We start from the raw sequence: 25,598 nt of genomic DNA, 5'->3' as shown, positions 1-25,598 counted from the left end.
CCCCACGCTTATTGTGTGTGATTTGTATTAATGCGCACAATCTTTAATGATAATTTACATTTTTGGAAATAAATTGATTGCAGAGATTCCAAGAGTAGCCCAATCAAGCATGATTTGCATTGGGTTAAAGTGGCTGATCTTAAGGATAGGTTGCCACGGATTCACGAAATCCATATACCGGTCCATATACCTGTTTGAGCATACACTGTAGGGAATTCTATGGATGATGAAGCTGCCAAATCTGCAGTTGCCACAGCTAAAATAGCAGTGATAACTCACTCTAAGATTCATATCAACAATTATATTTTGGTTGCTGAGAAGGCTACTAAAGATTGCATCTATGTTCCTTGGACAGCAGACATGATTTAATTGTAGCTGCACACGAGGGAATAGGTTTACCACATGCCAGTGTGGCTGCCAACAATTCACTCATACAGCAAAGATATTAGTTGCAAGGTTTATACCACAAAACTAGAAAGTATGTTTTATGTTGTGACATATGTCAACAGATTAAATGTTCTACTGTGTCTCGTCCACCGCAAACACAACTGTTTATTTCTAACCAGCCTTTTGGCGGTATCTGCTTAGATTACTGTGGCATTTTCTGCCACAGTATTTTGTATAAGTAGGGCGTCTGAGAGGCGTTTTGCTGTGTTAATGATGAGCACAAGCCAATCGCGGATCCGTAAGCATTATGGTCAAGATGGCCACAGACACTTATTACACTCTTTCTCTTACTTGTACGGTAATCATTACCCGTTTCCTTCTACCAGAACTCCTGGCGGGATTGTTTCTACTGTGCTCTTTTCCTACCTTTCACATGAACGTCACACTGGCGTTTTTCTTTAATACCGAGATTTGTTTGGTTTCCACAACACAGCCCCGCCAATTAGGCAATACTACTTCCAATATGGGCGGCACGATGTGGAAGTCACGCTACGTGAGGTAACGCTCTATGCCTCTGAACAACTCGGCTCTTCAAGTTCTCATGCGGGTTTGCTTAAATAAGAAAGCAGCGTTTTCCGCCTCTTACCGACATTTGAGCAGCAGAGGTCAGGTATTACTCTGCGTTCCAGGAGAGGCTTAGTGAGTATTTTCCACAATGCAACCACAACGAGAGAGGTATGTTTTCAAATAAATGCCAAATGTTTATGTCTACCATCTCACTCATAGGTAGCCCTTTCTATTCCGTGCTCCACGCCGATGAGGCCAGCCACTTCCAATCGTTGTGGTAGAATGTATATGCTGTATGTCTGTGTGTTTTTATGTTTTTGTGTGTGACATAATGGTATTGAACACGATTATTCACACTGGAGTAACTTCTTCTCATAGTAATCTGCACGACAAGTGTTTTTAATGGTAGTAGCACAAATCATGGCTCCCACACCAAAGATATTTTTCCGCTATCACAGACAGATGCCTTTGTGCTCATTCCCAAGGACGCGCACCCTAGCATGCTGTCTTTCTTACGCACACTGTGTTTGTTGAGACACCAAAAAATTGTGGTAAATGTTAATATTAAGAGCACCAATGTGCAGTGTGTGTTAACTTAAGTTATGAATGTGACAGCATGCCTTGCTATCCCCAACACTGATGCGCATGCAGTATATGAGTCATTTGCACTTTTTTTTAACGTAAGACTTTTATGAACATCTGCTCAATGTACACAGCATTGTGCCTACAACCCTGAGGCCGGCTGCCACATATTTAGATAATGCGCCAAATTAAATACACAGCTATTAAGCCGACATCCTTCGGTCCGGCAGCAATTTATCAACAATACAGCAGAAAGCTAGACAATTATTCTTAGAAAGATCAGAGTTCGTCTCACTTTTGTGTTTTGTAACCATAACCAAACATATGACTCAATTGGTTCGATAAGCAATATACATGTAAACAAATGTTCCCATTCTCCCACTTCGGCAGATCAACCCAGGCGCTCATCCTATCCCTCACACTCCCAGGGCCCCCTAAAAGAACTGGCTGATCAGCCTGTCGATCCCCGGTATAGCACAGTGCCATTACGGGCAGTCAGTTACTGAGTTATTTCGTCTACGTCTTCCTCATCCTCTGAACTATCCATGTCTTCCTCTGGTATAGGTTCGCACAAGTCTCCCCGGTAGCTGTTCCAGGGCATCCAGATCTTATTCCACTTACGAGGATTAGCTCTCATTTTATACACTGCCCGCTCAATCCCCAGAAGCATATCCGTGTTTCTGCACCACTGCGCCAAAGTTGGTGCATCCACCGCCCCCCATTTTTGCGCTATATCTCGCTCGGCGACCATAATTCCCACAATGGCCCACTGTTGTCCCTGGCGTGTCAGGTCATTCGGTCCCCATACATTCAACAAGCATACGCGGGGATCAGGTGTAAGGGATACCTCTAAAGTTTGGGAGATGGTACGTAGTACCTGTCGCCGATATTCAGCTATAGTTGTACACTCCCAAAGTGTATGCCACAATGTACCTTCCCCTCCACAGTCTCTGAGACAATACGGGTGGTCAGCCCTGTGTAGTTTGTGTAAAGTGGTCCTCGTGAAGTAAACCCGGTGCAGTATCTTAAACTGCACCAGCCTGAATCGAGCCGAAATGCCCGCTTCCTTTGGGGATGCCATCGCAGCATTCCAGTCCGTCTCGTCCATTTTGCCCAGTTCGCCCTCCCATTTCTCCCTCAGTTTTTGTAAGGGGTCTGGCAGGCTATTCAGTAGCTTCCAATATGTGAGGGAAGCGGCGCTAGCCTGCATATAGTCAGTAAGGAGGCGATCCTCCAGCAGAGAAGATTCAGGGACCTCCGCTCCCACCTCGATTACCGTCATCAGCGCATGTCGTATTTGGATATAGCGGTAGGTTTCGTTAGGGCTTAGGTTATACTGTTGTTGAAGGTGTGCGAAGGGGATCACCCCATCTTTTGTCCACATGTCTCCTACCGTGGAGATTCCTATGTTGTCCCATTGAGCGAACCTCTTGCTAAGTCGTAGGTGGCCCAGTGCCTTGGTGTCCCATAGAGGTGTAAGTTTTGTAATGACACCTCCCCATTTGAGCCTCGCCTGTGCCTTGTGCCATAGCACCACTGTGTGCCTCGTCAGGCCCGTTAGTTTCACTGCCAGTCCCTTGTGGTACAGTGGGGCCAGTAGACTGTGTGTGCCCAGTTGCGCTCTATCCGCGAGGTATGCCGGATCGTCCTGCGGGGCATGCAGCCATTGGTTAAGAACCTTGAGGTGTGCTGCCCAGTAGTATAACTGTACATTCGGCAGGGCTATCCCACCTTCATACCAGCCGCGGACGAGCTTCATATGTGCTATACGGGCCGGGCGGTCGCCCCACAGCAAACCAGTTACTTCAGCCATCACTTTTCGGAAATAAGAGGGCGGCACCAGAGTCGGTGTATTTTCCAATACATAAAGAAAACGTGGCAGCGCCATCATTTTAAACAGCGCTGCCCGCCCCAGCAATGTCAGAGGAAGGGCCTTCCAGTGTCTCATGTCAGTCCTCAGTCGAGTGAGCGGTGGCAGTACGTTCAGCTCATAAAAGACCTTGTCATCGTGGGTGATGTGGATTCCCAGGTATCGGAAGGAGGTGCCTGCCGGAATACCCCTCTCTGGGTCCGACAAATAAATTAGCATGTTGTCAGCATAAAGGGAGATTCTGTCCTCCCAGCTATCTCCCCAGCATATTCCTCTCAATAACGGGGAAGCTCTAATGATAGTGGCCAACGGTTCCAGAACTAAGGCGAATAACAAAGGCGAGAGCGGGCATCCCTGCCTCATCCCCCTTGCTAATGGTATCTTGCGGGAGATATGTCCGTTCGCTGTCACGTGCGCCACCGGACTCGCATACAGGAGCCGTATCCAGGAGATAAATTTGGGGCCAAAGCCCATGTGTGCCAACACTGCGAATAGGTATTGCCATTCCACCATGTCGAATGCCATCCTGGCATCTAATGACAGGATGGCTGCCGGTTCCGTCAATAATGGGGCTCGCGCCATCGCTCCGTGCACTCTCCGGAGGTTCAACGCCGTGCTCCTGTGTGGCATAAAGCCGGATTGATCCGGGTGGATCAAGTGCGCGAGGTGAGGCATCAGTCTAGTTGCCAATAATTTAGCTAGAATTTTGGCCTCGGCATTAATGAGTGATATGGGGTGATATGACGCGCACTCAGTGGGCGGCTTGCCCGGTTTCGGGATCGCCACAATGGTAGCTATACGCTGGTCGAGGGGCAGGATCACCCGTTCCAAGCTTTCTGTGTACATGGTCAGTAGGGGTTTACTTAGCATTTCGGACATTGCCTTGTACCACTCAATAGGGATCCCGTTGGGGCCCAGGGCTTTACCGGAGTGGAGCGCATTGATAGCTAATTGTACCTCCTCCGGTGATAGGTCAGCCTCCAGCTCATTTACTGCTTCTTGCGATAAGGTCTGAGTCGGTACACCGTGGAGAGCTGCCGTCGCCGCTCTCGGTGTTATTTTGACGCCCGGTGTGTATACCTCCTGGTAGTGATCTGCTAAGGCCTCTATTATCATCGATGGGCGCGTGTGCAGCGTCCCATCGGAACCCCACAGCTGCAAAATATTCCTATTGCCTCCCTTCTTTTTGTCCAGCCAGGCCAGGAGTTTACTTGCCTTATCTCCAATGCCATAGACTCTGTGCACAGTTGCCGCAATATTCTCGACTGTCCGTCGCCTCAGGTGGTCATCATGGAGCTGCTGGCAGAGTTGAAGCGAGTGCAGCGTGTCCACCGTCGGGTCTGCCATGTAGACTGCATTCGCCCTATTAAGTTCTAACTCTAACTCCAGTAGTTCCCGTTTTTGCGTACGCTTATGCCCCACTATGGTCGTGATGGCCTGCCCTCTAAGAACCGTTTTGTGGGCCTCCCACAAGATCGTAGGTGACGCTACTGAGTCCGCGTTTTACGCAAAATAATACTGGGTCACCTTTTTCAATTCCTTACGTACGAGCGGTATCTGGAGATAGCCTGGAAAAATCTGGTATATTCTTTTGCGAGCCCCCTCTGGGCACGACAAAGTCAATGTGAGGGGAGAATGGTCCGATATGCCCCTAGGTCTGATTTGTACATCACCTATGGTGAGGAGGCTGTTGCCCAGGGTAAGAAAATAGTTGATACGCGACAGACTATTATGAACAGGGAGTAATAGGTGTACTGTTGGTCCTCAGTGTGTAACTGCCTCCAGACGTCTATCAGCCCCTGTGCCTCCAAGAACTCACTGAATCGAGAGGGACCCGAGGTCTGCGTTCGGACCGGGAATCTATCCTGCATGTTATGTGCCACTGCGTTAAAGTCACCTCCTATAATAAGGTCGCCCTCCGGAAGTTCAAGAAGAAATTTTCCTAGTTCAGGAAAGGCAACTGTATGGAGTGCTGGTAGAATGTAAACAGACACTATGTTTAGCGGCCTGCCCTCCCACTGTCCGTGTGCCGCCGCAAAGCGGTCTTGGTTGTCCGTTTTAGTGGTCTGTATCATGAACGGGGATGACTTCCGCATCAGTATACCCGTCCCGCGTGATCCTGAGGTGAAATCTGAATGTACTATCATGTGATAGCCCCGTCTGTCTGGTGCCTGACTAGCTGTGCCCACCAAATGTGTCTCTTGAAGAAAAACTAAAGCGGGACTCAACCTTCGAATACTTTGCAGGACCAGCCCCCGCTTAATCTTGTCCCCCAACCCCCGCACATTCCAAGACATCAATTGCAGTGGTGCTACCGGCCCCGTGCGAAGTCCCTCATCCAGGGTACAAACCTGCAAGCCGTGTGTCATTTCTATCCTGTAGTGTAAGACTTGTGTGGGTTATGGATTGCGACCTTCGTGCCAGTCGTGGGCTGACCAATGTGTCAGTGTCTTTGTGCCATACCCAACCACCATGAGTCAAACATGTAACAGAAACTGAAAACAACCCCTCCCTGAACTCCCCCCCTCCCTGCCCCCCTGCTATACGGACCTGGAACCGCCCGCCCCCCCCAAATTAGCAGAGTGCTTAACCCATCCCCCCACACAATATACTTGCTCGCTGGGGCAAAGGACTCTCCGGAGTCGGCGGCCTCTCTTACCCTCCTCGGATGCCCTCAGCCCAGTGTCCAGTGGCAGTTCGTTAGGCAGTCAACTTATTCGTTTTAATGTCTTGCATTCACCGGGTGGTCACTGTTCCTCGTCGGCATTCTCGTCCACACTTTCTCTTATTGGCGAGTGTTCCTCCACTTCACGCCCTGAAGCCTGAGAGTTCGGATGATTTCCTGTCCCTTGATTCCTTGGTGTTCTATGCGAACGGCGAGGTTGAGTGGCCGGCCTCCATCCTTCCAGCCAGTCCTGGGCTATCTCAGGAGTGTCAAAGAACCAGGTCCTGTTGTCCACCACTATTCGCAACCTGGCTGGGAACAGCATCGAGTACGGAATCTCTCGTGCCCTTAGTTCCTTCTTCACGTCTAAGAACGTCCTCCTGCGGCGAGCGACCTCCGCCGTGTAGTCCGGAAAAAAGTCTAGCGTAGAATTTTGGATTTTGACAGGTGGGGATACTCGTGTCGCCTGCAGAATGGCGTCTCTGTCCCGAAAATTGAATAGCCAGGCCAGGATTGGTTGTGGAGCTGCGCCCGGTTTTGACCGCCCTCCCGGGACTCGATGTGCTCTCTCAACGGAAAAGAAGGTGGATAGGCCCTTGGGTTGGAGTTCCGTTTTTATTAGCTCTTCTACGAAGAGGTCAATTGCTCTGGTGCCCTCAGACTCCGGAACCCCATGGATCCTGATGTTGTTTCTCCTGGAGCGCCCTTCCTGATCATCCAGTCTCTCTCGCAACGTTTTGTTCTCCGCCAACATCCGTTCCATCGCCGTCTGCAGCTCCGAGACGTCCTCCACCAACGATTTCGTAACCACCTCCATGGAGCTCACCTTCTCGGACATTTTGTGGAAGTCTGCCCTGCTAAGAGTGATTTCAGTAGAGATCGAGCCCACCATTGCTTGTACTTGTGTCAAGGCCTTCATTACATCATCCAGCGGGTGTTCTCCCTTCTGTTGGGGAAGAGATGCCTTTATCGCAGGCGTATTTATCAATACGAGTCTGTGTGGTGCCTCCTTTTGAGCCCCTGCCCGCCATGCTGGCCGCCGCAGTGCCCCGCTCCGCTCGCCTTCGTGCTTGGCCCCTGTGTGGCGATGTGGAAGAGGATATGGGAGGGATCCGAACCAATCTGTTGTGTGTCCGGGATGCAGCCCACTACTCCCCCGCGGCACCGACAATCAATTCGCACACCCTGTTCATTCAGTTGTTGTCTGGCAAGCATTGCAGTGACTCAGTCCAGTCCCTGTGGTGGTGTTATGCCTTATTTCCAGCCTGTCGGGGAGTCCTACAGCTGTGGTCCCCGGCTTATGGGCAATCCGAAACTGCCAGTCTATGTACCCAGTGCCGGGCGTGCTGCCACCTCCTGTGCTGACGATTGTCCCTGTACCATCCTTGGAAAAGGCATCTCTGTGCGCCTTATATCTCTGCTGGCAACAGGTGTGCCGGGCCGGTGTTAGCTATTGTGCACTGGATCCGTTGTCGCCCAGGCGCCCGCACAACACTTTGGTGATCGCAAGGCAGGTATCACACAGTCAAGCCGGCTGCTGCGGGCATTCTCACGCCGAGTTATGTGGGGGTCAGAGCGGAATCCAGCCCGTGGGCCGTCTTCCAGCCGCAGCTATTCTTAGGAGTTGAATCAGGTAGGCAGAACCGCCCGCTACTCACTGTGGGGACTTGCATGCCCTTGAGGCGGTCGTCACTACTCTGTGTTCCCCTGGGGCCTGTCGTCGGGTCGATGCACTGCAGCGCCAGCGGGTCCAGGCGGGCATCAGGCCTCTTTAGTTCCTCTGTGTCACTCCCCGCGGGCTTATGCCGTTCGGGGCCACTCAGCAGCACCACCGGAGTTATTCACCGACAGGGTGTGCAATATCCGGTCCTACCATCCGGACCCCAGTCGGGTAGCAGCCTGCCGGTGCCCGTCTCCGCGTCTGACGGATACGGTGTCAGTGAGCCTACGGGACTCGATCACCCCTCTCAAGCTGTTCCTGGGGGCATTTGTTAAATCAGCGGTAACCTTTTCATGCACTTTGTCCACGTTACACACGTGTGTCTCCGCCTTCCACTACTGGCACTGGATGCCACCCGATCCCCAAGCTGGTTGCGGCATCGCAAGATGGCAGCCCGCTCCTACCCTCAGCCGAATCTTCCATGCACCGCAGCCCGCAGTCTGGCTGCCTATAATTGTGGCGACACCTTCGCTTCCCTTCCTCTGCCAATTCCGCTTCTCCAGAGTGCTCCGGTTAGTGTTTCTGATAGTTTTTAGGGTCACCGCAGCCTAGTCCCTCACCAGCGGAGCGCTTCCGGCAATTCTCGCCCAATTGCGTGCCACTTCCGGTTGGCCGCTTCAGAGAGGACAGCCCCTTGGTCTCCGTCGCTGCTCAGGCCACAGATGCGTCCCGCAAGAACTTCTCCACTCGGTGTCGGATTTCCTCCGGGGATGCTGCCGTCGACTCTGCCCGGTCCTGGGCGTCAGGTCCCTCCGTTAGAGATCGTGATTTGGCCGGATAAGTGCACGGATGTGTGGAGAGGCCGCTCTAACTACGGAGCTCGCCCTTTATGCTGCCGCCATGATCGGCTGCTAGCCACGCCCCCGTCATTTGCACTTTTAGAGTTTGATACTAATAAGTGCGATGGCCACCATGTTCAAAAGATTAGTTGTGCTTATTCTCTTCTCTATCCTTTATTTAGGTTGGATTTAAAAAATACAAGTGGGTGTTCCTCTTTTGGGTTCATTGACACCCCGAATACACCTGATTGTAGGTACCATACGGGTTACTGACTGTCGCCATCTCAGACCCCAGTTGCCATTGGATCCATTAGGGACCTCCTCTAGGCGGGAAACATGTCGACCTAACCGACCCATTTTTCACTATCACCCTCACGTTCACTAAGCAGAAGGAAAATACTTACCCCTCTGATAAATTGGATCAAAAGGCCTTCTCTCGTCACTGATTTTTAACCATACTACACGGACCCCAGAATAACGTTTTTTTTGGGTATCAATGCAGTACTTTAAAATTCATCACTCTTTTTTACCCCACCCACACACCCACACTCACCACTGCGGCATTTCTCCTAAAAAGAACTCCAATAAAGACCTCTCTTGCGGAGCCCATGGGGGACTGCAGCGCCACCCCCCATGAGGAGCAAATGCCCGATGATGAAGCATAATATCCGCATGGGTGTATGAGGGCACTTCTTCTAAGAGGAGGAATTCCCCCATCTTAGTAATCTCTTTCATCTAACCTAGTTTATGAGATAGTATCCTCTACTAGTCCTTTTAGTGACCAAATCGGCCTGTGTCTGTCTCTCTGTAGAAACAGTCACCCTCCAGTGATTATATCTTTAGTCTTGGGAGCACGGGGTTCGGACCTCTATTTCCTTCTGCTCCCAGTCCCTCCTTCTTTGTGATTTTGCGGGAAATGAAAACGCTCAGGGTCTCCATTCGAACTTTGAAAGTATCCCTGACTATGATTTCAGAGGTTCTGCCTCTAATAATATCAAAGAATTCCGCAAACCACTTTGCCATATGATCATAATATGATTTATTATACAGAAGTTTCCTTTCAAAGGTCCAAGGCCTCTGAACTCTAGTAACACCAATCAATGGAAATTCATCTACTACAGAATTATGATCTGAGATGATCCTCGGAAAGCTCTTGATTTGAACTATTTTGGCCAATTGGTTAGGGACAAAAAAATAGTCCAGCCGGACTAGTTTATCATGAGGGGTCGAATAAAAGGTGAATCCTGGATCTGCTGATCTATGCTTGCACCAGCTATCAGCCAAACCATGTTCTCTCACTAGAGAGACCCTTACTTTCCTACCCTTGCTATGGTAGATCAGCATTTAAATTAAAATTGCTGTCTAAGTGGATAGTTTAGTCGCCACAGAGGATCAGAGGATGTGGCCAAAAGGCAAGTTAGACACTTAAGTAATTCAATATATTGGGATTATCTAAATTAGATCCATAAATAGAGCAGATCGAGATTGAGGTGTTATTAGCTGCTAATTTATATTCTACAATAGCCCTGCATCCCAGCTTGTCTCCCTTAGTTTGTTCACAAATTCCCATGCCATGTCTTGGTAGAATTGTTACCCCTCTAGTTGTTGTCCCCTGCCGAGTGCATGCTAACATATTGAATGCCTTAGCGCTGCCTTTGACATGGTCAAGCAACAAATTCTGATACATCGATCCAGAGGTTTGGGGGTGACATGGGTAGCGCTAACATGGTTGCAATCATTTCTGGACGAGAGATCCTTCCAGGTCTTTGAGGGTCATGTCTCCTCAAAACCTCTGCCTCTCCAATGTGGAGTCGCACAGGGGTCGTCCTTGAGTCCATCTCTTTTTAATGCCTACATGAATCCCCTTGCAGAGATTGTGCTCCCATTTGGGGTTCATATAGTGACTTACGCTGACTACACCCAACTGTTATTAACACTAAACCACCCTGACAAAGCCTCTATCGGCCTCTGTCTCTGCCTAGAAGAGATAGTCAAATGGATGCATCAATCATACCTAAAGCTAAATTGTGACAAGACTGAGTTGATGCTCCTTGGCAACCCATCCCTCTTCAGGGTAGATGCTCTTTGGCCAGACTGTATGGGCCGTTCCGGTCCCTAAGACCCAGATGAAGAGTCTAGGCTTCTGACTGGACCAGGATCTTAGCTTCATGGTCCAAGCACGGAAGGTGGCGGCTGCTTGTTTCAGCATCCTAAGGATGCTCCGTAAAGTGCTCCCTTTTCGGACAAGAAGCCTTATGGTACAGGCACTTATTCTTTCCGGCCTGGACTACGGGAATGCCCTTTACCTCGGAGCTCCGGTCTCAACACTCATAAAGCTCCAAATGGTGCAACACTGTGCTGCAAGGATGCTTATGGGGATCTCGAACTGGCAATCTGCAAAACCCACTTTGAAGTGGCTCCACTGGCTACCTGTTTTGGAGAGAGTCAGGTTTAAAGCCATGTGCATTGACCATAAGACGCTAACCGGAAATGGACCCCGATCAACCACTCCATGGTCCATCCTTATGTGCCAAATAGACGGCTGCACTTTGATGATTTACATCTGGCGACTGTTCCCAAGATTAAGAGGGCCAGAAGTGGCTGCCGCCTATTTGCCTACAACGCTGCTAAGATGTGGAATACTCTTCCCCTCTACCTACGGAGGGAAACTAGACATTTAGCCTTGCCGAAATTATTGAAGACCTGGATCTTCCCTTAAGTATGCTGTGTCGTTTCTCTCTGCTACTGTCTTGGCGCTGGGATGCCCCAGGGTAGCCATGTGCTCAATAAATGTTGCTTCATTCATTCAGTTTGACAGGATTCAATAAAAAGAGCTGAGCTTCCTTATTTTGATAAGATTGGATCAGCTGGTGAAATCGTCAGGGACGTTCTACTGTTGAAAGGCAGTTATCAGACCTGACAAAGAACGTATGCCCATTAAAAGAACGCTGCCGGTGTGGATGGGCTAGATTATAAATTGCCTGACGAAGGAGAAAATTACCTATGTAGATCAGAATAACACAAGGTTTGCTCCCTGCTGACTGTGAATGATTATTCTGCTTAAATAGGAACCTGTGCACGCTGTATTTCTTGAGCCTAGTCCCAATTTCCTAACTCAGGGAGAGCCCCTTTGAGAAGATCGACAGTAATTGTAAGGCATCACCCCCCTCATCCCCCTCTGGAATGCCCAAGACCCTCAAGTTATTCTGTCTCATTCTATTTTCGAAGTCCTCCAGCTTCCATCCGGTGTCTGACATTTGATTGTCCAGTGTCACTGTCATTTCTCTATGAGTTGAGGTTTAATTTTCCAGCATGTTCACTCGGCCTTCCTCCTCATTCATTCTTTCCACAAACTCAGAGCAGATCGTGGAGATATTATGAATGGGTCCCTGCATCTTCCTACAAGCTGTCCGAACTCTCTGACTCTTAGTGTGTGTTTTTTTTCTGTGGGCCATGATACTTTGGTATATAGACTCCAGGGAGATGGGTTCAGATACTCCTTCAGTACTACTGGCTGCTGCCATGTTTCCTTTTAATGCTGAGGAGATGGAGTAGTCCCAGAGAAGACCTCCGGTTTGTTTTCATTTTTATTGCCTCTATCACAAGGATTCCTCCCCTTCTTAACTGTGGCAATATTGACCGGAATTTCATCTTGCCCCCCATTCAAGTTGCTATAGTCCGATACATGGCCCTGACTATCTGAGTCATGCCAGTCTGAAATGTCTGACAGGGAGAAAAATGTATCTCCGCCTTCTGCTCCTGACCCCCAGTTGACAGCAGGTTCTCCACTTAGAACATCCACCTTAACAATAGGACCAGGCACGTGATATACCTCGGAACCCCCAGTTGTAGGTAGATCATCTTCATTCTGTTGAAGACATACCCGCCTTACCACCAGATCCTGCTGGAGCCTGCGCTGCCCCTTGCTTCACTGTATTTTCAAGGTTTAAAGTCTGGCTCACGTCAGAGTCCATGGGAGTCAGCTGTAGGTGTGTCTCAGAAAGCATACCTTCTGCCTGGTGCAGATTGCTGGAACTGTGCTTTGGTCTTGTGGGGCCGAGTTTGCGGGGGAGGGTTGATCTGGCATCTAAGATGTACCCCTATTAGGTGTCTTCCTGACTTCCTCATAGTGGTGCGGGGGGGGCACCAAAACTGTGAGAGAAAAACAACATCCCAACATTTTAGACACCCCAAAACTTACCTCAATCTTAAAGTTACCACATTTACTGGACTGGAGGTAGTATTTAACCTCATTGTTAGCGTTTGAATATTTTTATTTGGCTTTACATCAGAACAAATCCTGGATAAATCATAGATATAGGTCTTGCAAGATCTCTTGCAATTATGCTTTGCAATGCAGCACAAACTATGACATAGGTTTATAGTATTCAACATAGGAAGGGAAAAAACTTCAAAGAGCGGTATAGGGTACTGTAACAAATTAACATGCATCTGTCTGCACACCTTGAATGACAGCCTCAGCTGTTGCTACAGAAAGAACATCCTTACTCCCAGCAATCCTACAAAATATATAGGACTACTTCCTAATATGCTCAGGATTGTCCACTAAACATAAGTGCCCTAAACTCTAGGAATTAATATAACGTCTGTATTGAAAGGTACATCAGAGATCAGACCATGTTGATGTTTTTCAGGGCCCACGTGAGATTGACAAGGAGTCAGGAAAAGGAGTCCAGATGGCCTCAAAGGTCATCATTTGGTCATTAAGTTTATAGAGCATCCTTTCATAGGAAGCAACTGCCATCATCTCATCCATTCATTCTGCCATGATTGTCTCAGTGGTTGATTTCCATTTCTACAGGATGCAGAGTTTCGACGTTGCCAAAGTTGATGCTAACTATCTCTTCCTGTGTCTGGTCAGATTTTCAATATTATCAAAGTGTTGCAAGGCCTCAAGGTCCCTTGAAGGTTAGAATGCGTGCCAGCCCTACCAGCGTTAAAGAGGATCAAACAGCGGTCCTTAAAGATTATAGTCTGGGGCAGGACCCGTGCCCCCTTCTAACATGTTCCTTCACATCTGACCACAGCACCAGAAATATGAGGATGATGTGCCCTCTATAGTTTATGGAGTGACCAGTGCCAGTCATGCAGTCATTTGAAGTAAGATAATTTCATATGTGCTTCCCTCAGGTATCTGGTGAGAGCCAGCAGAATTTCTGACCAAACTTTGCCCTCGAAGTCCATTTGACAGTTGGTCAACCAGGTCCTGAATAGTAGCCTTTTGGTGTTCTTAGAAAACAGTTCACCTATTATTCAGGAGTATAGGCCAGAGATTTGCTTTTGACAAGCTCCCCATTTTGTTAGTTATGTACCGAAGAGTATTCGGGTTGATCTGATAGGCACCCCCGAGGCTACTCCTGAGAAATCTGATGAGTTGTTTTTATCTCCAGAACTGGGTATGCAGGAGTTTGTAAGTAGCCAAATGATTTAATTGCGTCTGCCTTAAAGACGTGGTCTATGGGGTGGATGCTCCTGGTCATCCACATGTTCCAAAAAAGGCTTCATTGTGCCAAAGCGGGGCTGTGGCATGTAGAAATCCATCTTTTTTTATTGCTTTGTGGGTCGACTTCCACACTTGCAAGGAACATACCATAACATAACAAATTGGATTGTTGGGGTCTTTAGAACCTCAAAGTTGTTTCTACAGGACTTGAAAGCCTACGCCCTCATTCTGGATCTGGTATTCTATGATCACCCAGTCTGGAGTTTCTAACTCTTTTTGAAAATGGTATGCGAGATGTAACAGCTGGTGAGCCATATTATTATTTCATACTGGGAAGGAGTAGGCCACCTCAGCTTGTCACTGTGTATAGTTTGAACATGGCCGCAGACTGCATACTCACCCATCTCATAATGGCACATGTTAATGTGGAATAGGGCTCTTTCCACCATTGTGGAGTACATGACGTTGAGATTATATTTTCTCTTCAGAAGAAGGTGAAGCTGATCATCTAATGCTGTAGGGGACATATTTCTCTTTCTAGCTTGTCCTTGGAATTACAGAGCTCTTGACTCCAGGATGTTGTATCTCTTATTCTCAGTCTCCTAATATATTTTTTTAGCTGTCCATGGACTCTGTGGTGATGTTACAGACCCCACGTTTAGCTCCAGAAAATCAAGGAACTGTGACCATAGAGTCATTTTGTCCTCAGGTTGCCTTTACTGCAAAGAAGGCATTTTCCAGATTCTAGAGTGTGAGATGGTGAGCGGGAGATCGAATAGGGTCAATGTTCGTGTGTCATCCGACAGGCCTGGGGTTTCGATGGTACATTACTAGACTTTCAGTAAAAGTGTATAGGTGTTAAGGAAGAAATCAATATGTTTCTCTATGCTGTATGGACAGGAGAACAATGTATAATCTCTATCTGTGGGATGGAGCAGGCGCCATGGCTCAGCCAGTCCATGGTCTGTAATAAAGTTCTTGCGGTCCAGTCTGTCCTTGTTATTCCAACTCCCGGGTCTGTCCAGTACCGGGTCTAAGGTGGTGTTCCAGACATCACCTGTTAAGAGTTGGGATTTTTAGAACATCATGCCTCCTCTGCTATTAAGGGGCAGATAGGCTCCTTTCTGTATATTGTGGGTGTATATATAGCCTAGAACCATAACATGACCTTGAATGGAGAATTTGACAAAGATATATCTCCCTTCTGTATCGGATCATGTCTGTAGGGGTTTCTCTCTCAGGGACTTATAAAAGAGTATGGACACTCTTTCTTGATTCACGAGGTGTGCGGGGCACTGGCGCTTTCTGAATGATTATGATCATATGTGCAGTAGTGTACCTTCTGCCCCCAGTCCCTTTGAAGATTGGCGGATATCGTATGGGAGAGGTGTCTTACCTGCATGAGGACAATGTCAGGTTTATGCGGGGCCAAATAGGGTAGAATGTTCTTTTGCTTTACTTAAGAGAAGAGTGCATTGACGTTAAAGGAGCAAACAGAAGCGGTTCTATTGGTAGCTATTGGGTATTCTGGGCTGTGGGGGCTATGCCTGGTGATATTCAGAGCTCGTATGGGTCCTGTATTCCGTCCAAGATGTAACCACTGCAGCCGAATAAGTATTGATTGTGTAGACTTGAAGAAATTCGTGATTCTGCATCTAACACTTCATACAGGCGTGTGTAACTCCTATGGTGGGGGTTCCACTGTATAAGTAAGGACAAGATAAAATTGCATTTTGAAATTGTTGCAAGATATTAAAGTCATATTGGAGCATGGCGAGAACCAGGGGGAACCTGCATGGAAAAGAAACAGAAGGCTCATGGCTTAAGCAGGTATCTGGATTTGTCCTGCAGGCATTGAGTGACCACATCTCCCCATCTGTCTTGTCCTAGGTGTCTCGGGAAGGAGGTATATTGGGGCCAGTGGCTAACAGGGATGGTGGATTAGCAGTAACATCCCTATGTGGTGGTGCTCCTTCCTGTGGGAATTTATATCCCTGTGGGTGTCATCCAAATCCGAGAGAAATTTCTATGGGAGTGGCCATTCTTCTTTATTAGTCCCTGAGAGCAAAAACTGTAGAGAGCCGATTCAAGAGAAATGGCTCAAGTTCTTCAGGATAAGTGAATTTGTGTGTCGTCCCATCTACCATAAGGATCATAGTGGCAGATTCACGTAAGCTGTACCATATGCTCAATTTCAATAGTTAATGTGCCCTTTGAAATTCAAGTGGCGGTTGGAATTTTAGCCTCAGGATCGATGGTAGAAGCTCTGATAGAATGGTGATCAAATTCACTCCCCCGTATAATTCTGGGAGCCCTGAGATCCCAATACTATTCCTCCTCATTCTATCTGCCAATTATGTGACCTTCCGCCGCAGATTACAAAGTTCATCACCCCAATCTGGCATAGTAGCATACCTGCGTTCCAAGGCCATAAGGTATTGTTCCTCATTGTCTATTTGCAATCTGAATTGAGCGAGTTCTGTTTTGATACTTTTAATTTCTTGATTTGTACAGGAGGTCGATGCTTCTACTGCATCTATTCTAATCTTCAGACCTTTCTATTCTGTCATCAGAAAAGTCAAATGTAAACACTGACATTGTTCGTGAAGCAGGCACAGACAGGAGACCTTTACTGCCAGTGGCAACTGTCTCGGAAAAGAGGAGTTGTTTGCGTGATTTATATATCGGCATCCGGCATCCCTGAAGCAGATAGGGGAAATGGCCTTTACCATGCGGGCTAAGCTACGTGTGCCATTTCCTCGCAAGCGCAACCATGCTTGCCTTCACCACGCATATGCCTTAACCACGCATATGAGTGTTAAAGCAGTGTGCGGTCTAGGTGCTGTAATGGGCAGGCACAGGAAGAATCGGGAGAGGATGTGGTGAGGTAATTGGGGCTGTGGCCCAGTTTTTGGGGTATAGTTTTCAAGGCTTGAGGGTAGTTTGTAGGGCTGGGGGGGTTGGGGTTGGGGTTGGTGTTGTTTTAGGGCTCAGGGGTGGGTCAGGGAAGTGTGTAGGGCTTACAGAGCTAAGGGTACTTTTTAATGCTGGGTGGGGGTCAGGGATGTATTTAGGACTCAGGAGGGTGGTTGGGAAAGTTTTTAGGGGTCAGGTGGTTGGGTTAGCTTTTAGGGCTTGGAGGTATTTGTTAGGGCTTGGGATACTTTTTAGGCCTGGGGAGGTCGGGTAGTTTTTAGGGCTGGGGGGGGGGAGTAGTATTTAGAGGTTGGGGGTGGGTCACTTTTTATGGCTCATGGTGGTCACGGTAGTTATTAGTGTAATGGGGAGGTTCGGGTGTGAACTTTACCATGTATATCCCTTTACCAGTCATGCCTTTACCACGACATTACGTGGTAAAGGAATGTGTTGTTCAGACACATTCATTGTTAGGACAGTGTTGTAAAGGTACACGTGGTTTATCCATGCAAGCAGCTATCATACAACCAGCGGATATTGAAGTAGGAGGGTAAGTTATCTCCAGCAGGAGGGGCAAAGCCTGCGGAGCCACCCTCTGAGCAGGATGTGGTTGAGATCTGCGGGCCGGTGTGCCGGAGCTTGTGATCATATTTTCTCCTCCTTCTTACTAGGCTGCAGCCTGTGCCACAGTAGCTTAGAACTGCATGTGACAGAAGCGGGTAAACAGTGGATGCCATCTCTGTCAGGTACTTCATGAATGTGGTCATTATTGCAAATCGATAACCCCTCGCAATACGGCAAAATAGGTGGCAGACACAGGAGCTGTTTTGAAGCTGGACATCTTGTTCATGGCAAAAGCTCTACCTCCTCCACCTAAACCTCAATTTCAAACAGCAATTCACCCCCCATGTTAAGTCACTTCCTAAACATCAAAATCAGATAGATAACAACAATTTAACAAATGATATTACTTGAATGGGCCCATTCAATATCTGAGTTGTAGATCAATGAAAAGCTAAAGGATTTTATTACAGAATTCTAAAGTAATGCAGTACAGAGTCAATTCCTTGAAGGGTCTCAATGCAGAGTTATACAGAAAATGCAGTGACCAGAAATTATTATAAATTACAAGTGGACAGCAAAAATCATGAGAGAAATGGCCAGCATCCCTAGTAGAATAAGAACGTCGCCTGGCTCATCCCAAAAAATCAATGGTTTTAAAAAATTATTTTTGCATATGAAATTACAGAATCCACAGACATTGTGGTGTGAGCAAATGTAGCATTTCATCAGCAAATCAGAGCACATATAAAGCAAATAAACATCATATTGCATTAACACCTGAGCACTAACCAAATACATGAATGAATATTTAGCACCCTTTATGTTAATGGTCATCTGGAGATGCTAGATCAAAACCAGACATATGAACTATTATGTGTTATAAGAATGACCATGCACAGTGAACAAGTGGAAAGACCTTGGGAAATTTTTAGAGTAGTGGCTGGACTGGGAAAACTTAATTGAGAACACAATAACAATAGCAGTGGAAATATGCCAGTACTTTTCAGCTTTACTGTGTGCGGTGGAATTGTTGAGGAGAGACAGTGGTCAGAAGGGGAGAAGCATGAGTGATAGAGGTGACTTCAGTCTTGGAAAAGATGATGTTTGCATTGAAACTGGGGCCTACTTAATATACATCAGAAAACACACTTCTGCTAGACCTGCGCGTCCCAGGAAGGGCATCGGGTGTGAATTTTTTGTCTGCCCGGATTTTTGGAAAGTGACTGTGCAGCAACGTTGGCGGCTAAGGCAGTTAATTTCGCCTATACAAGCAAAAGGGGGACAGACGTTTCTATTAAACCCTGCAAAATTGAAGATTGTGTACAAAGGGAAAACAATATTCTTTGTTTCTGAAATTCAAGCACAGGAATTTCTAGATGCAATGCAATACATCTAATATATGTATAGTCAGAGGTAATAGGCATTACTGTATTGTTGAAGGAATCTTCTGTTCTTTCTTCTCTTTTTTTTCTCTCATACTATCTCGGCTATTATTTCTGTGCTTGCTAGTTGCAGCAATTCCAGCAATTGAAGATCTGATTTATCGAAGTAAGTATATGGCTATTGTTATGTATAGGGTGGATGATTGTTTAATGACACTTATCGTGGCCATAGGGGCTGGATAGAGGGGTCAGGTTGACACAAGGAAGGACACTCCTCTCACAACCACTCACCATCACCGAGGACTTAGTCCTTACGCCTCTGTTGGGTTGGTTCACCGAGGGTGGGTGGGTGCTGGGGAGGGGATGGGGGGAGGAGGGTGGGAAGGGGTGTGGTGCTGGGGGCAAGGAAAAACAGTAAAAGAATGGTCTATGTCAACTAAGACTCAAAATTTGTTGTCTCTTTCAGTGTTCTTTTGTTTTGATGCATTTGTTTTTTTACTGTTCATCTGTGGTTCACTGTCTTGTGCTGAATTCGTAACTAGACGGGAAAATGGGTAAGATTACAATCTGTTCGTGTGTGTGGGCTTAATGATAAAAAAAAGGGGCATACTGGCTCAAATGGTGAAATCTAAGAGAATGGACGTATTATGTATCCAAGAAACTCATCTGCTCTGGAAGAATAGAGGATGGCTTAGGGATCTGGGTCTAGAATTTGTAGGATGCTCTCAACAGGGTTCCACGATAAGAGGAGCAGCTATTTTGAAACGGTTTGGGCTGGGACAGACTAGAAGATTTAAAGAGGATCCACTGGGTCGATGGGTAATTGCTGGACTTAAATTTGGTGTTACATTGCTGACCATATGCTCGGTGTACGGGTCTAATGTTGATGATTCCTCCGTTTTAAATCACTTAAGTATTGAGTTAGTCTTATGGCCCCCTCTGTTAGTTTTGTGATGAGATTTAAATTTGCATCTGGATGGGACATTCGATATATCTAGTAGTAGTAGTCCTTATGTAGGTAGGAAGAAAGATGTGTTTAAAGCTGTCAAAGGTATTATTCAGGAATTTGGACTAGTGGATGTAGGACATCTTACATCCGGGGGTGCATCTGGGAGCACTTTTTTCTCAGCCCCACATCAGAAGCATTTCAGGCTTGATTATTTTTTTGTCTCGGCTGGGCTCATTAATACCTCGGCAAAATTAGGATATAATATTCTCCCTAAAGTGATATCGGATCACAACCCCATTGCCCTCAATATAGATATAAATTCCTTACAAGTTTTTAAACCCTGGTCCTTTGAGCGAAAACTCTTATATGACTCCCTTTATATTGAGCATATGAGTAAATGGATTCCAGAGTTTTTTTAGAACAATAGAGGGTCAGCTCCTATTGGGATTGTATGGGACGCGTTCAAGGCCGGGGTTCGTGGCGAAACCTTAAGCTACTCATTGAGAAAACAGAAGGAAATTAGGAAGACGGAAGAAGTAGAGATGAATAAGTTGAGAGATCATGAGATAAAATTAATGCAGACATGTAGTAGGGGTATGGGTACTGAGAGTATCTCAAAAGATCTATTGGTTCAGAAGGCTAGGATTCATCAGGGCTTTGCCACGAAACTCGCTCATCAATTAGCTGCTTACAGATCGGAAGTGTATGAAGTAGGGGAACATTCTGGAAAGCACCTGGCTAAAAGATTAGGGGCCAGATGTAGGTGGGAGATTTTGGCCATTTACCGCCCGGTAACGGCGGAATTTGGCCATTACCGACCGGTAAATGGCCATGGAGATGTAGGGGGATAAAAAACATGCATTTTCGGTAATTTTACCGAATTGATAATTTTACCGATTCGGTAAAATTACAGAATCGGTAAAATTACTGATTCTGTATATTTTGCCGAATCGGTAAATATACCGGTCGGTAAAATTACCGAAAATGCATGTTTGGTATGCAGATGCCAATTTTAACATTGACACAGGGCTTTGAAAATCGGTATTTTACCATGCAATACAATTGCATGGTAAAATACCGATTCAGGTGTACATGCACATCTGTGCATGTACACCTGTGCCATGTGGCACACATACATGCCCTTAGGGCATGTATGTGTGCCACATGGCACACAAGCCTAAAACAGGGGTGCCAGAGGGTGTCAAAGTGACACCCCCTGCACCTTTGCAAAATTCGGTATTTACCGATTCGGTAAATACCGAATCGGTATTTGATATTGAATCCTATGGGCTTCAAGGCCCATAGGATTCATTAGCAAATACCGATTCGGTATTTACCGAATCGGTAAATACCGATTTTTACCGATTCGGTAAAATTTACCGAATTGGTACCTACATTAGAAATACCTACTCTTCATTACCGAATCGGTAAAATTCGGTAATTAAGAGTCGGTATTTCTGATTTTGCTACATCTGGCCCTAAGACAGAAGGCAGTTTCAGCTAATATAGATAAAATAATGGATGAATCAGGGAAAATGTATGACAATACTGCAGAAATATTGGGTGTGTTTCGTGACTTCTATGGTAAATTATACACGGGATGATGTTGCTGGGGATAGTGAAGGAAGAGTAACCACATTTATTGATCCTGTTCTTAACTCCATCTTATCATCGGAAGAGGCTGAACAACTGGAGTTACCCATCACTTGGGACGAAATAGAGCTATCCCTTCTGTCACTAGCTTCGGGCAAAGCTGTAGGACCCCATGCTATCCCTTTAGAATTTTTCAGGGTGTTCCGCTCTGCCTTAAAATCTGAGTTAGGTAATTTATTCACAACAGCTCAACAGGGGATGGCCCCTCCTTCTTGGCAAGAATCTATAATTATAGTTTTTTTGAAAAAGGACAAACCTCCCTTCTCTCCATCCTCTTTTCGTCCAATTTCACTGATTAATGCAGACAGCAAAGCTTATTCTAAGATCTTGGCTTCGCAACTCTCTATTATTACCCCACTAGTATCTAAATACCAGCAAGGATTTATTCCTGCACGTGTCACGGCTGATCACATTCGTCGCCTCATTACTTTTCTGGACTGGGCCCAAGCAACCCGATCAAATATCGGCTTAACCCTGTTGGATGCTGAAAAAGCATTCGACAGGGTGGCCTGGGCCTACTTATGGGACATTCTATCCAGAAAGGGATTTGGTGCCGTTTTTTTTAACCGCGCTTGGGACTATGTATGCTGCCCCTAAAGCTAGTATTCGTATTAATACTCAAGTATCGCCCTTTTTTCCAATCACTCGAGGTACCCGACAAGGGTGCCCTTGCTCCCCTTTACTTTTCGCACTTAATATCGATCCCTTAGTTAACCGTCTTAATGTGGAGGAAAAAATAAAGCCGATTTGCTTAGCGAATGTTAACTATCGTGCGTTAGCTTATGCTGACGATATTGTCGTCGTTACAACTGACGTTGAGACAGCGGTACCAGCAATTAACAAACTAGCCTCACAATTCGGGTACTTTTCAGGGTACAAACTTAATTTGTCCAAAACGCAGATCTTATATTCTGGGGATAATCCCCCGGCTAATGTTTCTTTGGCTTTGGAAGCTACATACTTGGGAATAAAGATTTCACTCCCGATATCTAATATCTGTGAACAGAATTTCAACCCAACTCTGGCCAAAATTAATTCTCTGTTAGAACGTCTAGACCACTTTCATTTATCATTGCACGGAAGAGTTAATGTCCTGAAAATGTTAATTTTACCCAAAGTATTATACATGTTTCGTACAATACCCCTAGAATTTCCCACTAGTTGCTTCAAGAATTTATAAAGGGCAGTTTCTAGATTTCTGTGGGGGTACAAACGACAGCGTAAAGCCTTTAAAAAGATGATTCTTAGCAAAGAGTGCAGTGGGTGGAATGTCCCGTATTTTTTCTTCTATTATATTGCGGCGACCCTTCAGGTCATTAGTCCACTCATAATCGGGGATAGAGCTAGAATCCCTCTGTGTAATACTCCGTCAATCTACGAATTGCTCATGGGAGAAGGAATGAAAGCCTGCTTTCTTAAGGTGATCGAACCAAGTTACCATAAAAAAACTAGATTTAAGACGGTGAAAGCAGCATTTGGTGTTTGGCAAAAGGTTCGGCGACATCTGGGATTACAAAATTGAATGTGTATACACCTTTTGCCGCACCTGGTTTATTACCCTCCTCTATTTTTGTGATTTAGTGGCTGTTAGATGGGGTCGAAAGGAGTATGTTATTTAGGGGACTTGTTTTTTGACGGTCAGTTGGCTTCTTTTCATGAGTAACAGACCAAGTGATTTTTTTAAGTTTCTCCAGATCCGTAGTTTTTTACAAAGCCCACGACATTCGGTAGATATTAGAATGAATAAAATTCCCCTTCTGGATCATCTGGGGAATACAACCTCAATTGGTACGCTGTATTTATGTTTGATGCAGGAGTTCCCTGATGATCTAGAAAACTGTCAAGTTAAATGGATAAGAAAGTTAGGAATACCAGAAATTGAAATACGCGAGTCAGTTATGCTTGCTAGTAGATTTCCTATGTCAAGGTAAGAGAGAAGACCCCTTGTGTTCCAGGGAACAGGGTACTAAATGACCAAGCAAGTCTAAAGGATATCCCTGGAGTAGTTATTGAAACCACAGTATGTATAGGAAAAGTTATTCTGTATCCAAGATACCCATATGCATGTTGTCAAGGGACAGGCCAAGGACCAAAATGTAACGTTTACAATCTTTTTATTAAAAATAAATACAAATTATTTCAGAATTAAAATTTCAGAAAAAACAATTGTTCTGAAAGCATACAATGTAAACAGACATCTCATGCCTTAAAAATAAATGTACAATACATTTACATTTACATTGTATGCTTTCAGAACAATTGTTTTTTCTGAACGGTCCTTGGCCTGTCCCTTGACAACATGCATATGGGTATCTTGGATACAGAATAACTTTTCCTATACATACTGTGGTTTCTATAACTACTCCAGGGATATCCTTTAGACTTGCTTAGTAGATTTCTTATAACTGGGATGATGAAATCGCAACATTTTATGAGTATACATGATCTTTATTATACCCCCAGTAAAGTTGCCAAATGGAGTTCGACAACGGGGATTAACTGTAATCGTTGCGTTTTTTATGCGGCTGATGCATTACATATGTTTTTCCAATGCCCTAAGCTTGCGGAATTTTTTCAACAAATTGAACTTTTTTGGGCTGTTATTTTAAAGAGTAATATTAATATAACTGCAGAGATGGTACTAATTGGTTTAGGTTCAGGCATCCCAAGATCAAAAGCTATAATTTGCTTTCTTTTCATTTGTATGGCGATAACCCGAGTGTGCATTACTAGAGACTGGATTAATCCTGAACCCCCGTCTTTCTTCAATGGGCGGGAAAGATTACTATCAATGTACAATATAGAATTAGCTATTTATAAAACCAAAGGTCTGGAAAAAAAGGGACATGGGAGCCAAAATTTGGGCAGCAATTACCGATTGGATTTAGATATCTCTTTTCTTTTTCTTTTCTCTTTTCTTTTCCTTTTTATAGGACCTATATATCTGTTTTCATGTTTTGTATTTTATTTAGTTATTATGTGAATTTGAGTATGTAACTTATCTATCTGTGGAATTTGACTGTTCTATGATGTTTTTCCTTGCATAAAACAATAAAAGTTTTTAAAAAAAACAAAGAAAACACACTTCTAGTCATCATAGAAACATTTTTTCATTTGTGACAGTAACGAAGTAAGAATCTATATGTGAAATCAAGTGTAAAAATGCTTTTTGCATACTGTTAATGGAGCACAAAATTATGAACACATAAAATTCTTATACACCACCAGTGCTTAATTTTTAAACAAATAAGTGTGGAGCCCAAGGTTTTGCTCAGAAGCCCATGGCTGGTGCTATCAAAGTTTGGGGTGCCGAATACTAAAGCTGTGTAGTCTTGATTCCACCTAATTTCCTTTTAACCCATCTCCAGACATTCCCTGCACCCTTATATTACCATTGTGGTTTATTTCTTATCTCTTCTTTACCACTTTGTCACTGTTTTTCCATCTTTCACCTTCTCCTTATTACCCCCTGTCATGCTTTTCTCTCTCGTGCTCTGTGTCAAAATCTGTTGAGGAAAAATAAATGTCGGTCCCAACAAAATCAGTGCTAGAGGGCCCCACCTGCATCCATCTGCTCAATATAAGTACTTTTGGCCTGCTCATGTAAGATTGTCAGCAGTGATTGTCAATAGTAATGCAAAATGGGCTTTATCAAGTTGAAAGGCTTCTACATGGGTAATGAATACCAACCATAGCTGCAATGTCTCTGGCACCTAGGTAATAATATGAGCAGTAAGTCTTCAATGTCACATCATTTGTCACTCAAATGTTAGCTTTAAATAGATTTAGGGAATTCAATCATTTTTCTTCAAACATAATCTTTAATGCACACTTTTCAGTTCTGGCATGCATATATTAGTTCAAAAACACAGAAGATTCTACTTTAGTGGGAAGAGCTACACACACAAATAACTATGTATAGGTAGATGGAGAGCTGGCAGTAGCTCACAAGCTACCCATAGTGGAAGCCTGATTTGCACAAATACCACTTGTGTAAAAGATGTTGACAGTTTTCCATACCTTGTCACCTCATTCATATCATCAGAATCAGATATTAACAGAAATGTAGCTGTAACACGACAGAAGAGTAATTGTAGAAT

The sequence above is a fragment of the Lissotriton helveticus genome, chromosome 12 (genome assembly GCF_964261635.1).
Source record: "Lissotriton helveticus chromosome 12, aLisHel1.1, whole genome shotgun sequence".
Lineage (NCBI taxonomy): Eukaryota > Metazoa > Chordata > Amphibia > Caudata > Salamandridae > Lissotriton > Lissotriton helveticus.
The sequence above is the reverse complement of the archived record's forward strand: the minus strand, read 5'-3'. Positions refer to the sequence as shown.